Genomic DNA, 12105 nt, shown 5'->3' on the forward strand with positions numbered 1-12105 from the left:
GTGGGTCCTGACAGCCAGTTCCTTCTCCAGAAAGGAAACCCCTCAAGGCATTATACCCTTCAAGATCCACTAAACCCTTCCTTACCCCACAGAGCTGCTGCCATCCAGCCCCATTGAACCCAGGGGCCCAACTTTCTAATGTGATTTTACCCATGAGACTTGAGTGAGGAACCTCTCTCAGCATCTGGAAAAACATGTCCCTTGATTTGATGGTTGTTCCTTCTCTAATACCATCTGTGGATAGTATTATTCTACTGAAACAAAGCTGGGATGGTATTCATTTCTCTTTCTCTCCCATATCCAAACCTCATGATCCATAAGAGCAAATCTTCAAGAAGAGATGTCCAACATTTGAGTCCCCGCCATGTGAAAAACAACATCAACACCAAGCCCTTATCAAGTGCCCAGCATTGTTGCAGCCCTTGACATGATTCAATGCATTTATTCCTCCCACAGCCCTGCGAGCAAGACTCCATCACCCTCCCCACCCGACCGTTGAGGACACTGACAGAAAAGAGGGCAAGTGAATTGCGGCAGCCATGTTGTCTGTAAACAACAAATCCAGGATTCAAATACAGATGGCATGGCTCTGGACTCCACGGCCTTAAGTCTTAACCACTGTGCTTTCAAGATTCCTAAACTTTGTGCCTAAGGAACTGCCCAGCCCCTAGGAAGAAGACAGGGAGGAAACAATGCAGACGGAGAGCACATTGTCTATAAGAGAAATGTGTCCTCTGCAGTCACTTCCCCCCACTTATTCTCACTCTTCATCTCTGTCTCTCTCACACACACACTCATTCTTGTGCTGTCTCCCTCTTTCTCTCTCTCTCTCTCTCTCTCATACACACACACACACACACACACACTCACACACACTCACACACACTCCTGCCATACCTGGATCCAACACCATCAAGCAAGGGGATTTAACCTTGACTCAAAGAATTATCAAGGCTGCAGGGACACACACAGACCGTTTTCCTGACCTTATTACCTTATGCTCTTGGGGACAGTAATGGTTCATTTTAGGTGTCAACTCTTATATCTGTGACTGAGAAACAGAGGCTCTGACAGCCCCCAGAAGCCACATTTTCCTTTGAAACCACATTTTGCGCTTCCAGTGCAGAAAGAAGGCAAAGGCATTCTAAGGAACACAAACCACCAGGGACCAGGATCGAATCCTTTCTCACTTTCTTACAGGTTACTTCCCCCATATTAATTCAACACTCAGTCCCAAAATGCTGGCCTGTAAGGAAGAAGAAGGCAGTCCGTCATCACCCCATCACTCCTGTGTCTTCAGACCTTCCCTCTTCACTAGTAAGACCAAGGCAGAGAATGGTGGTCAAATGCACACATCTGAATGAAAACAGTGGCGCTCATTTGGTGCAGCATGTCCACTCTTCTGGTTAAGAACACAATACATATGCATGTATGAACTATGAAACACAACTTGTGTGATTTGGTGACTGCGTGGAAGTTAAATGTTCTTGTATTTGCATTTAAAACTAGGACTGTACCATATAAAGATGAACTGTAAAATTCATGCTAACGATTTAAAATTTTAATCTTTCTTCACTTAGAACAACATGAAATAGCAAATAAAAGAAAAACTAGGACAAGAGAGACTGTGGGAAAAAAAGAAAAATCTTCTTTAAGAAAAAAAAAAAGAAAGGAAAAAGCTTCATCTTTTAGTACATGCCTTTACCAGCACTTTTTTCCTGCTTTTTTGAACAAAAGACCCCCTCCCATTTCGATTTTGTGCAGGGCCCCCCCAAATTTTATAGCTGGCCTTGAGGAAATGAAGTCTAATTCTATTACGATGTTGTCATTGAAATAATTGTAATTCTTAGGAAATCGTACACAATCAAAACAATGTATTTTAAAAATGGTTGTTCCTGGGCTGCCTGGGTGGCTCAGTGAGTTAAGCATCCAACTCTTGACTTTGGCTCAGGTCATGATGTCACGGTTGTGAAATCGAGCCAATATTGGGTTCTGTGCTCAGTGTAGACTCTGCTTTTCCTTCTCCCTCTGCTCCCCCTTCCACTCTCATGCTGTCTCTTTAAACAAACAAACAAACAAACAAAATCTTTAAAAAAAGGTTGCTTCAGAGACCATCCGACCATGCGAGGACACAGCTTCAAGGTGCCAGCTGTGAACCAGAAAGGGACTCTCACCAGAAAATGACCATGCCGACATCTTGATCTTGGACTCTCCAGCCTCCAGAATTGGGAGCAGTCGATTTCTGTTGTTTGTTTTAAAATCAAAATTGCTTCATAGGAAATAATGAAACCACTAAAAAGAATAAAGTTGAGCAAAAATCAAAACAGCTGCCCTAATGCTTCAGCGAAGCTTGGTTTTAAAATAAGTCCCCTTTTTCCTCTCCTCTTTTCCTCTCTTCTACAAACCTTCCCGCCTCCCTTCTTAGCCTTTGTTTCAGGAGCCTAGTCCCACTCAGAAGACATTGATGAACAAGGACACAATTCTTGTCAAGACCAGCCAGATCCCATATTTCCTTATCAGTGCCCTCCCCCCCAGTCCTTTCTGCAGGCGGGTTTGCCATCTGAAGGCATCACCCTGCTGCAGCCTCCTTTGCCAGGCAAAGCAATAAAGCCATTGTTCCTCTTTATCCCAAACTCTGTTTTCCCATTATATTTTCCCATTACAGCTTGGTTCCAGAGCACAAGGTCGATTTTCAACAACAAGAGGTCACAGATTAGAGGATTTCAAACTCACCAAAGCCATTTTCTTGTGGAACTTTTACTAATCGAGGGAGGTTTTATAAATGGATTGCTACAACACCTGAACACCTAGCAAGTGTAGCGGATTAATAGATCGACCTTTTGCTCCAGAGCAATGGCCTTTCTTTTTCTGTTGCCACCAGCGTTATGGACAATAACCGCTTCTTTTCTGTTCTGATCAGCTTTTTCACCCATTGTCGTGTTAAACAAAGCAAGAAATTCCCCCAAAGCAGCTGTGTCTCCTCTGTGGCTTGTTCCCTTTCTGTGTGGGTGCTACATTCTCGGTTACTATTTTTTCCCCTCTCTTGATAGCTTTATCATCTACCTCTCTACCGCGAATCATGTTCCTGAAATAACATACCACTTATCTCCAATTCTTATCATGATACACTGAGGGGAAATGCCTATCATTTATGATGCTTTCAAAATCTTGACAGATTGAAAAATGAGAAATCAATCAAAAATTGAGAACCCAGAAATCAAGGTGCTCTCTCGGAAACAGCAACCCAGAAACCTGAAGAAACTTTAAAGGGGTTCCCTCAAGTTACAGAGAAGAGGTGGTTTATCTTATCAAGCCAATGGTTCTCACCTTACAACAGGGGAGCTTCAAGGCTGGGGCCTCAGACAACTTCTGCAACATCTGCAACTCATGGGCCGTGGTGTAAGAACACACGTACAGTCACCTTGACCTTGACTGAGACCTCTTTACCCCAACCCAGTAAAACACTATTCACAAAAATAATTCCTTGGGTTAACCTAAAAGGGGGCCCAAATTACTGAGAGGAAAATTCTGGGGTCTCTTTCTAACTTAATTTGATATGAAGCAGACCTTTCCATTGGAAGAGGTCAAAACTGTCAGAGCTACCCTAAAAAAGCATTCATTTTGGGTATCCAGTCAGCACTTGGACAAAGTAAGATAACTAACCTTCATTTTGGGTTTCATAAAATTCATCAAGCGTCCTGGGATTGCCAAGTGCCTTTCCTCTGTGTCCTTGTGGGGTCTTGAGTTCCACTGATGAGGCAGTTGTGCACCGCCACACAGGCATGTCTACTCAAACCTTTAGATGGAAAATTGCCGTTTTCTGTGAGTCGATCAATAATGCCTACTTGTGATGAGGCTAGCCATGGTCGGGACACTACCTATGCTCAAAGATTACACACTGATAGATGAAAAGGAAGACTCTGTGTTGGCGCCCAAAACCAAGTGGAGGAAAAAAGGACCCCAACAGTGAAGGAGGATATGATGGGGGGAGGGCCACGCCCGTCCATAAGCTGAGTGCGATAATCACTCAAATGAGGAAGAATAAGAGTTTCCTGACATCACCCTTAACAATGATTTTTTGGATTTGATAGCAAAGGCAAAGGCAACAAATGCAAAAATAAAAAAGAGGGAGTTTTCAAACTAAAAATCTTCAGCATGGCAAAGGAAACCGTCAACAAAATGAAAATGCAACCTATGGAGTAGAAGAAAATATTTGCAAAAACCATTATTTGCGATAGGGGTTAGTATCCAAAATATACAAGGAACTCAAACATCTCAATAGCCAAAACCAAATAACCCAATTTTTAAAAAATGGATAAAGGACCTGAAGAGACCTTCTTCCAAAGAAGACATACCAATAGCCAACAGGTATACGAAAAGGTATTTGGCATCACTCATCAACCAGGAAATGCAAATCAAAACTTCCATGAGATATTACCTCACTCTGTTAAAATATCTGTTATCAAGGGGCGCCTGGGTGGCTCAGTGGGTTAAGCCGCTGCCTTCGGCTCAGGTCATAATCTCAGGGTCCTGGGATCGAGCCCCACATCGGGCTCTCTGCTCAGCAGGGAGCCTGCTTCCCTCTCTCTCTCTCTCTGCCTGCCTCTCCATCTACTTGTGATTTCTCTCTGTCAAATAAATAAATAAAATCTTAAAAAAAAAAGAATATCTGTTATCAAAAGGATAAAGAGTGCTCACTTCGGCAGCACATTTACTAAAAAAAAAGGATAAAGAAATAAATGCTGGTGAGCACTTGCGTTGCACTGTTGCTGGGCATGTAAACTGGAATAGCTTCTATGAAAAAGAGTATGAGGTTTCCTCAAAAAAAAAAAAAAATGAAAACAGAGCTACCACATGATTTAACAATCCCATTTCTGAGTATATATCCAAAAGAAATGAAATCACTACCTGAAAGAGAGGTCTCTGCTTCCGCGTTCATTACATTATTCATAATAGCCAAGTGTCTATGACAGATGAATGGATTTTAAAAGTGGCATGTATATACCTGTATATAAATATATATATAATAATATATATAATATATACATACACACACAGATACACACAATGGAATATTACTCAACCTCTAAAAAGAGGGATATCCTAGGGGTGCCTGGGTGGCTCAGTGGTTAAGCCTCTGCCTTCAGCTCAGGTCATGATCCCAAGGTCCTGGGATCGAGCCCCGCATCTGGCTCCCTGCTCTGCATTGAGCCTGCTTCTCCCTCTCCCTCTGCCCGCTTACACTCTCTCTCTATATCGCTCTGTCAAATAAATCAATAAAATCTTTTAAAAATAAATAAATAAAAAGAAGAAAATCATGTCCAATGTGACATGGATATGCCCAGAGGGCATTATGCAGAGTGAAGTAAGTCAGATGGCGATAGACAAACACTGCATTGTATCGGTAACTTGTGGAACCTAAGAAACAAAAAACAGAAGTTGAACTCATAGAAAGAAAGAATAGAATGATGAATGCCAGGGGCTAGGGGATGGGGAAAAGAGAGGGAGGCTGGTAAAATGCACAAATTTTCAGTTATAAGATGAGTAAAACCTGAGGACCTAATGTATAACATGGTGACCATAGTTGAAAATAATATATTGTGTAATTGCAATTTGCTAAGAGAATAGAACTTAAGTTCTCACCAAAGAAAAGGTAAATGTGTGAGACGATAGTTGTGCTCATTAACCCGATGGTAGAAATGCTTTCATGACGTGTATCCATGTCAAATCATTGCAATGTACAATTTAAATATATTACAATTTATCTGTCAATTACACTTCAGTAAAGATGGGGGCTTGGCGGATGACAGAAAATAAAAGTGTTTATAAGGATATGTAGAAATCAGAACCCTTTTGCACTGTTAGAGGAAATGTAAAATGGTACAGACGCTATGGAAAACAGTCTAGAGGTTCCTAAAAAAATTGAAAATAAAACTACCATAGGATCCAGCAATCCCAATTCTGGATCTCTGAATATATCAAAAAGAACAGAAAGCAGGATCCCAAAGAGATATTTGCACACTTGTGTTCATAGCAACACAGTTCACAATAGCCAGAGGTGGAAACAGCCCAAATGTCCATCAGGGAATGAATGGATAAACAAAATGTGGAATACACGAACCATGGGATATTATTATCAAATTTAAAAAGGAAAGAAGGGACGCCTGGGTGGCGCAGTTGGTTGGACGACTGCCTTCGGCTCAGGGCGTGATCCTGGAGTCCCGGGATCGAGTCCCACATCGGGCTCCCAGCTTCATGGGGAGTCTGCTTCGCTCTCTGACCTTCTCCTCGCTCATGCTCTCTCTCACTGTCTCTCTCTCTCAAATAAATAAATAAAATCTTTTAAAAAATAAATAAATAAATAAAAATAAAAAGGAAAGAAATTCTGTCACATGGTACAACATGAGTGAACCTTGAGGACACTGTACTCAGTGAAATAAGCCAATCGCAGAAGCACAAAGACTGTACGAGTCCTCATATAGGAGGGATCTAAAGTTGCTGAATTCATAAAAACAAGAAGTAGAATGATGGCAGCCAAGGGATGAGGGAAGGGGAAGTCGGGAGTTGTTAACTAGATAAAGATGGAAAAAATAATTAGAAACCTCTTTCATGGGGCTGCCTTTAGCTCAGGTCATGATCCCGGGGTCCTGGGATTGAGCCCCGCGTCGGGCTCTCTGCTCAGCGGGGAGCCTGCTTCCCTTCCTCTCTCTCTCTGGCTGCCTCTCTGCCTACCTGTGATCTCTGTCTGTCAAATAAATAAATAAAATCTTAAGAAAAAAAAATAAAAAAAAACTTCTTTCATAATATGAATAAACTTAACATTCCTCAACTGTACATTTAAAACATGGTTAAATTGGTAGATTTTATGTGTTGTGGTTTTTTTTAGATTAAAAAATCTTAAATGGTACCAGAAATCAATCTATTGCTACTGTTCCCGGCTAGGAGATGTAATTCAAGCACTAAATTCCAACAATTTTGCGAAATCACTTAGTTCAGATATGATGACTCAATTCTTTGATGCCACTTGCTCTGCCTCTCCTGGATCTCCACCACTCAACCCCCTCTCTGGTCCCCTACTGTCTACCAGGAGCACCTAAATACAGGGGCTTCTTGGACCCTTGAAATCGTACACAAAATAATATATCATGCAATTTTTTTCTGGTGAAACAATCCATAAAATCATCAAATGACTGACGGTAAATGTCAGATACAAAACAAACAAACAAATAATTTATGCAAAGTCCTACAGTTCAGTTCTCAGATGGGGACAGAGCTGGGACACAAACACAAGCCTGCCTTAGCCCAAACTCCAAACACTGGGTCACCCCAACAGCAAAGCGGAAGCATTCAGCCTCGGGGTATGATACAAAGGACATGAGAAGATATCGCAAGGCACGCGTCATACGCCCTGCCAAAACTGTTGGGAGGACTTAGGTGACAGACAGTGTCGGTAAAGGACCTGGGATGGTGGAGGCGCATGAGGGCCCCCTCTTTCTCCATTCTTCCCCGGAAGACTCCAGCCTGCTATCTTAGTGAGAATTCGCTTACATTGCTGCCTTCCCAGGAGTGTCTGCATCTTAAGTAAAAGAAGGAAAGCCCTCCCATCCTCCCATAGCCTCTCCGCCAGGTTTTGCAGGGGAAGAATTCCTTGCTCTGTGTCCTCGGGAACAACAGCAGACTGGCACTGGTTGCAGGGATAACTAATGCCTCTTAATCAGCTCCTTGCTGGGGTGAGGCCCGGGTCTGCATCTGCTCCGGGGTCTGCTTCTGCCAGCCCGCTTGGGGAGTGTCATTTAAAATCTGTCCATCTCCGAAGACAGTCTCTTGTCACATGACAGCTGAGCCCGGAGAGGCAGGATGCTACAGACAGAAGTGTCCTTTCTAATGACACATGCAGAACAGTGGGAAGCACCTGCCAGGGAAGAGGCCACGGAAGGGAGCAGTGACTCATACAGCAGCCTGGAGACCATAGGCTCAGAGAAGGCACGGAGGCACAGCCTCCCCGCCCAGGGGCAGTTAGGAGCAGCGGCTGACTAACAATTTTAACAGCGTGACTCAGACCTTGTTTCCCAGTGGTTTATTCTATAATCTGTCCCGACTTCTGTTATAAAGGGAAAGTCATTCTGCATTCAGGAAGCACGATCGATCCTGGCTAATCTGGTCTATAAGGGGCAATTGAAACAGACAGGTTGCCGTGGTAACGTTCCCGGTTTATTTATAGTAACAAGTTCAAGGTATGGAAAGTGAGAGGCAGTGCCTCTCTTTGCTGTGATTTTCTGAGCTGTGCTGGGAGGAGTGGGAGGTGGGGGAAAGATTCTAAAACTGTGAGATAGGGCAGGGGTTCTGCCTTCTACCTCCATTACACCTACAGTAGCCTTGCTTTCATCTCTTACATTTTAGAATTCTGCAGCTCGAAAAAGAAAAAAAAAGGAAGGAAGGGAGAAAAGAAGCCCAGAGGACTGTCATGAGGAGCACTGCACCAGGAATCACAGGACGAGGTCGCAGTCCCTTACTACGCCGAAAAGGAAGAGCCTGACACCCACAGCTCTTCCTGGCCCTCACGGCCAGTCCCGTCGCTCTCATGCAGACCTACGTAGAGATCTGTTCCCCATTCCCAACCTGGGTTCTAGGCTCTTCTGAGCACCACACTTGACTCCCCAGCTCTGCCTCCAGCCCTGGTTTCTGCAGGAACCACGGCACATGGCCTCCTCCAGTAGAAAGACACAGATGCAAACCCCAATACCCTGGAAGGTCAGACTCACTCATTTTTGCACAGACCCTAGGGTAAACCATCTCTGTTTAGGAAGGAGAATCTTGAGACTACAGGATGAGCTGTTATAAGATCTGCTTCCTTTCAACTGTTTATCCATGTGATCAGGATGTCCTTGATACCAGAGAAGAGGATGACGAGAAAGGAGGGGGTGGCAGGTGGAGGGAAGAAAAAGCCTCAGCAGTAAGGGTGATAAGAGAAAAGCCGTAGCTGTCATTCATAACCTTCTTTTTTTTTTTTTTTAAAGATTTTATTTGTTTATTTGACAGAGATCACAAGTAGACAGAGAGGCAGGCAAAGAGAGAGAGGGAGGGAAGCAGGCTCCCTGCTGAGCAAAGAGCCCGATGCGGGACTCGATCCCAGGACCCTGAGATCATGACCTGAGCCGAAGGCAGCGGCTTAACCCACTGAGCTACCCAGGCGCCCCATTCATAACCTTCTGTACCTAGACTCTGACTTGACACAAGCTACACTCCGGCCTGTGGAACAGGGATGACAGTTTGGGTTCTTCCCTTTGTTGTTTCTCTCTCTCTCTCTGAATCCTATCTGCCATTTTGGCCTCCGGGGAAGGTGGAGGTGACCACCACCACAGGAAGGAGGCCTTAAGACTTCAGAGTGGGCTCTGATGGAGAAGGGGAAAGACGGCCCTACATGCCACCTTTGGGGAGTGGGAAGGGAAGGGAGGAAGGAGAAGGCAAGGATTATACATCCGGCCACCTCTGTGACCAAACCCAGAGGGAAAGGGGTGGTTTTAGATGGGTTGGAGGTCGGAGGCCTCCTGGGTGACTCAGTAGATGAAGTGTCCAATGCTTGATTTCAGCTCAGGTCATGATCTCAGGGTCGTGGGATCAGGCCCCATGTCGGGCTGCGTGCAGGTCCTAGACCCGTTCAAAATTGTCTCTCTATCCCTCTGTCCCTCCCCACCCTATTTGCTTGCTCGCACTCTCTCAAAAATAATAACAAAAGATGGGTTGAAGTTCTGGTCAAAAGCAAAGAGGGGCCTCTGTGTCCCCCCTACCCCCCCCCCCGGTCTGTTTAGAACTCCCTGGGCAGAAGCCACCAGGTTATCAAGATAGCTAGAGTGGGCGTAGCAGAGAAAGAGAGGAGGCATGGTAGACAGTTAGACAGCCTGTGTTTGCCTCCAGAGAAGCTCTGACAATCAAAGCCTTTCTGATGTGTCAGGGAAGGAACCAGAAATTCCTTCCTGCCTGGAGGGCAGCTGATGGTAGTTGGTAACCTGGACAGCAGAGACTGGGATGGAAAAGAGAAGGAGGACTATAGCCAGGGCCTTAGGAAAGATCACTTCTTGCATCAGGAATCAAGCCTAGAATGATCCATGGTGCGAAGCAGAGTCAAAGTAGGAATTCAAGAGTCAGCCAGGAGGGGTTGCCCAAGTTCACCAGCCACAGCTTTTGGCAGCACTAGTCCAGTCACATAAGCAGAGACCAATGAGGATCCAAGGGTCTAAGGATTACTCTACCCCTACACCCAGATACTCCCTGGGAGGAGGGGGGAGAGGAGAAGGAAAGGAATCAGGAAAGGAATCAGGAAAAGGCAACTTAGAGAGCTTTGCGAGTAAAATTGGAACTTGGAATTGATTAAATTGTCTAGAAAAAAGACCATTTTAAAGTAGAGAGACTACAATGATGGACTCCCAACTGGTTGTCTCCCCTATCACTACCCCACCCCTACCAGTGCTGCCCTGGTGACTGTTCCACAACCATCTACCCAGGGAGGGAAAGAACCCTGATCTGTGGTGTTGGCCAGTTTTTACAGTATAAATACTCTCACCATGGCCAATTCCAAGCCGTCAATACAATGTTACCTAATGTGGACCCGGGAAGAGATGTGCAACAGTAAATCATTCTACAGTGCTTCTACCGCAGAGGGACGGTGGATGGAGATAACACCAAGAGCATAGGTAATAGCGAAGGTAGTAAAATAACTAAGAAGTGATGTCTTGTACATTCATTTCCTTTATTTCAGTATCATTTGACTGTCAGTTTATATAGGCTATGTAATTCTGTATGAATTTCTAATAATAGCTGGGATTCACAAATGGCTCCCCAGATTTACAGAAATGTAACAGTTGGCTCTGCTGGGCTGGTGTGAACCTGCTCCTGCATACCACTGCCCCCACCTTACCCCTATTCCCCACTCACACTGCACAGTGGAACTCACAAGGAAACCCTCTATTCAATGATAAAAGGGGGGCCACAACAAAAAGCTATGGGTTCTTTCCAAATCTCAAGGGAGGCTGTATTAGTTTTTGACCTATAGTGCATGTCCTGAGTTTGGTCTGCTTTTTGTTCCAAGCATCTCAGTGACATTTCTTTTAGTTTTGACTTAGACCTAGGCAATCAACCTCTGCCCTAGACCCTACTCTTTGGAAACCCCTGCTTTGGCCCTGCTTCCTCTTTGCCTCTTCTCACTGGATGAGAACTTTAGTGGGGTGGGGGTGGTGCCCATAGGAACCTCAGGCCTCCCCTTCTAACCCATCCAACATATATGCAGGATTCCCTTCCCCAGTGGCCATGAGCCTGCTTCTGGAACTCTGGAGACCTCTTTCCTGGATCTGTCCTCCTGTCCTCTTGTGTCTAGTCTTGTGCTCTCTTGTGCTTCTGTGGCAGTGGATAGAGAAGCAGGATGTTCAAGCTAGGATGTTCCCAGCTACATGTGCAATGCTTCTCACAGGGCTAGATGGAAGTAGGGATGGCATGAGAATGGGGTCTCTGTGTGTACCCCCTTGGCCTTGTCCCCATGGGCTGTAATGGGCTCCATGCTCTAACCCCCAGCTCCACAGAACACATCTTTCTTTTTTCTTGCACCACTCATGGCTACCAGGCCAGCTCCAAAATATCTCAGCAGGAGTCTCAGCCAAAAGCTGAACTTGAACTTTTCTTTGGTGTGAGAGTCTAATCAGAACCTTAGCAGAGTTAACGCGACTGCCCTTGAAGAACAGACAATGACAAGTCTTCCCCATCCTATGACAAGCTGTCTTAACTTGGCCTGCAACTCGCATAAGTCTGAAAAATCTTCCCTAATGGCTCCAGGTCCTCCAGCAGGGTGAGAAATTGAAAACTCTATTCAGTTCAAAGAGCATTTGCTGAGTACCTATTATGGGCAAGGAGACTTTGTTGGTGCTTTATGCTTAATCATGTGCAAAAGATATCAGGCTCTGTTATCAGGGAATGTATCATATAATGCAGTAAAGGAGGTAGGGCCTGATGAAACTGCACATTAGAGAAACTGTAACATGGGTGGAATTTTGTCAGTATGACAGCAGGTTAAAAAGTGCATGAGAAATTGCCAAAAACTGGAAAAAAACAAGATGT

At 44.7% G+C, this 12105-nt stretch overlaps 1 long non-coding RNA gene across 1 annotated transcript in view; it reads right to left on the reverse strand.

Annotated features, from left to right (window-relative positions):
• The window catches only part of LOC122918725, a 126592-nt gene extending 117744 nt beyond the window's left edge, over nt 1-8848 (reverse strand). Inside the window, exon 1 of the long non-coding RNA XR_006386670.1 lies at nt 8763-8848. This is a non-coding gene — a long non-coding RNA (uncharacterized LOC122918725). The remainder of the gene's footprint in view (nt 1-8762) is intronic.
• Nucleotides 8849-12105: the final 3257 nt, after the last annotated feature.

Source organism: Neovison vison, chromosome 1 (genome assembly GCF_020171115.1).
Source record: "Neovison vison isolate M4711 chromosome 1, ASM_NN_V1, whole genome shotgun sequence".
Classification (NCBI taxonomy): Eukaryota; Metazoa; Chordata; class Mammalia; order Carnivora; family Mustelidae; genus Neogale; species Neogale vison.